This window comes from Emys orbicularis, chromosome 4, assembly GCF_028017835.1.
Source record: "Emys orbicularis isolate rEmyOrb1 chromosome 4, rEmyOrb1.hap1, whole genome shotgun sequence".
Classification (NCBI taxonomy): Eukaryota; Metazoa; Chordata; order Testudines; family Emydidae; genus Emys; species Emys orbicularis.
In genome coordinates, this window is record NC_088686.1 from 86,540,904 (window position 1) to 86,544,168 (window position 3,265).

The 3,265-nt window shown below is 38.6% G+C and overlaps 1 pseudogene; it reads left to right on the top strand.

Moving 5' to 3' along the window:
* The first annotated feature begins 1,319 nt into the window (after window positions 1-1,319).
* On the top strand, window positions 1,320-1,499 carry LOC135878820 (U2 spliceosomal RNA; annotated as a pseudogene).
* The last annotated feature ends 1,766 nt before the right edge of the window (window positions 1,500-3,265 follow it).

Consider the following 3,265-nt stretch of genomic DNA (forward strand, 5'->3'; position numbering starts at 1 on the left):
CTTCATTGTGATGTGCACATTATTATTTATTATTATTATTATATTGTAGTATCTTATTACCATAACTCTTATCTTTCCTTACCCCATCCTCCACTACTGGGTGCCATCCTCACATGGTGCCATATCTAAAATTACATCGCAAGCTTTTCAGGACTGAGACCATGTCTTGTTCTAATTTACTCTGTAGGGCACCTAGCAAATTTCTGGGCACTGTGCAAATTAATTAATTAATTGATACTATTTGTATTTTTGAAGTGCCCTCATTCTGCAAGGCACTATTCGCACATATGGAAAGAAGCTATCTTTGTCCTAAAAATCCCCCGGTCTACTGCTACAACTGCTCATGTAAAGATCCTATTATAATGCATTTACACAAGGCTGGGGGAGTTAGGATAAATATGTATGTCTGACATTTTCCTGTTTAATAACCCGATCTGTATTCTTTTCACACTCCAAACTCCTATTAATTTCAATGGGAGTTTGGGGTGTTCAAAGGAATGCAGGACTAACAAGGAAATTCTCAAATATACACTCCATTAATATAGGACTAATATAGTATTTCAAATTCAGACTTCTAAGCCAATATCATGCAGTGCCTACTGTAAGCTTTTTATTGCCTTGAATTTTCTCATACATTTCCTCACAGTGCAGATTACTATATTTCTCTGATCTCTGATACTGAAAAACCTCAAGGAGCTTTGAGATCCATTCCATATTTTTAAAAAGTCCTCCAGATAGTTGTTAAATAAGGAGAAAAGTCTTTTGAAATGAAGGGAAGTAGATGAGTTCTTTGGCCAGTAATTAAAGAAGCAGACATTTTTAGTCACTGTGGCAGATGGAGTATATGTTACAAAATATAGATGGAACATCAGCTGAAACCAGTGGCAATTGTGGGTTCTCAGAACCTTTCAGGACCAGGCCCTTAGACCAGCTCAGCATAATTCTCTTTATCCAGCAAGCAGCAAAGATGCAGAACTCTCAGCAGCCAGAAGAGCTGGACTACATGAGATCTTGCTCCCTGTCTTCCAAAAGGATTCCCAAGACATAACTGAACGTATTTCTATAGCATCCCTCCCCCCAACCCCCACCCCTCCTGCCCACTCCAGGAGTTCTGAGTCTGCAGTGATTTCTGTCCCAATAGGCCTGTGGATATGCCTATTTTTTCTTTGGCTACATTTCCCCCATATATTTTGCAATCCTTCATAGTAAATGGACATTTAATGCCATTAAGGGGCAGGACTGAGGACTCTCTAAGTGAAGAATTCAAGCAGGTGTTTCTGCATTCCAGGGACAATGGGACGTGCCTGGATCACTTTTTCTCTTCCTCTCAGATGCAAATGCGAGCTAAGATCAAGCATAGTATCTGTTCTTATCAGTTTAATATCTGAGGACTGTATATTAAATTGATTTTTGAAACAGGGAGATGGAATAGGAGCTTGCTCTGTCCACCCCATGCATTGACCTGGTATTGCAGTGCCTCCAGGACTGGTAGAAACCAGAACCACTTGGTCTGAAAATAGTAACAAAACACTGTCAATGGGCTCTACGACTTGAACTGATAGAGAAATTGGGATGCCACAAAAGACACAATAGATATTATTGTCCTGTCACTCCTATAAAGAACGAAACATTCTGTATGTTATTCTTAGTGTAAATATCAAAAAGATCTCTCTGTAGTTCAATGAGGAAATATCAAGGTTCAAAAATATTAATTCTAGGAATTTTCTCATTCTGTCCATAATCTCTCCCAACCACCTGCTAAAATTCCACAAGCACATATTTCTGTAGGAATTTTTCAGGGATCAAGATGGTGGCACTTTGTGCCCTTCAAGACTGGGAACATGATTTTGCCATTGCTTGAAGATAGCTCTTGACTCTAGTCCTCATTCAAAGCCCATTGAAGTCAAAGGAAGAGGTGTCATCACATTTACTGGGCTTTGTATCAGTCCCTAACACAGGAAAGCACTTAAACATGTGCTTAACTCTGAGCATTTCCTTAAGTCACATTGACCTCAGAGGGATTTAAACACATGCTAAAAGTAAAACACATGCTTAAGTGTTTGCCTAAATCGGGATGCTTTTTAAAAGCAGGGCCTTCATTAATAAAAACATATGAAAAAAAGGGAATTCTTCAGAAAAAAAAAGCCCTGGGTAGGCAAGGCGTGGGGAAGATTAACCATGTAATAGAGATTGATCCAGAGTTCATTAAAAAGAAAATGCATGGAGTCATCAAAAGATAAAAATGGCTCTATAGAGACTGTAAGCTGCTGGGAAAAGGGACTTTGGTATCCTTACTTGTTTGTTAAGCACCTAATACCAAACCCTTTCTGGACATGGGTGCCTAAAGTGAGGTACCTACATTCATATTTAAAGAAGTCGCCTAAGTGGGAAATGTGGGTGCTCAGAATGTGTGAAAAAAGAACCAATAATAGTTTTGTGATTGTGATTTTTCAGGGTATCTAGTGATTGTAAAAGTTTGAGATTTACCAGGTTTCTCAAGAACTTTTATAGCCAGAAGCATGCAGTATATTGCAGAGAACTCTGTTCGGGGTTGATCATACATCCAGCAACTCTGCCAAGGCTGTCAAAGAATTGAATAGTTATAATACAATGATTTAGCCAGTTTTAAATACCTTTTCATATCCCTGGGAAATCCTTTGGACTAAAGCTGAAGCTGAAATTATAAAGAGAAATCTCTTCACTTTTGAAGGTGATGGGCAATTCTTATAGCAAGAAATTCCAATTGATCACATACGTGTCCAGTGCATGGTCAGCTAAACTGAACTTCCAGTCTTTGGACTTCTTCATCTGCTGTATTGATTTCCTTTGACTTTTTTTTTTAAAGTTTTCAATTATGCGCAAAACAAATGAGTCTGTTTCTTTAGGTCCATTAATTATTACATTCCATTTACATTTTCTGTTTATTTTTTTCCCCTCTCTATGGAACCTATTGAAGGTTTGATGATTCAGAATGCTCTGGGAACACTATGTGGCTTTCCTTCTTGTTTGCCCATTGTAACAGAGCTCATTTTTCAGTGGAGGTTTCCCATTATTTCCAGGAAAAATGTGGTCAAACCCATGTACTCCCAAACCTTTTGATCTCCTGAATCCTCTTCATATCCCAGATAAAAAAGTCAGTGATTAAGACAGAGTTCCTAAAAGGACACATAGTCAGGCTTCTCTTTGACCAAAATGGTTTCCCAGTGAATCAAACCTTTCTCAGCTCAGGGGGGGCTCCACAATAGGCCCTGAAAAGATGGATAGA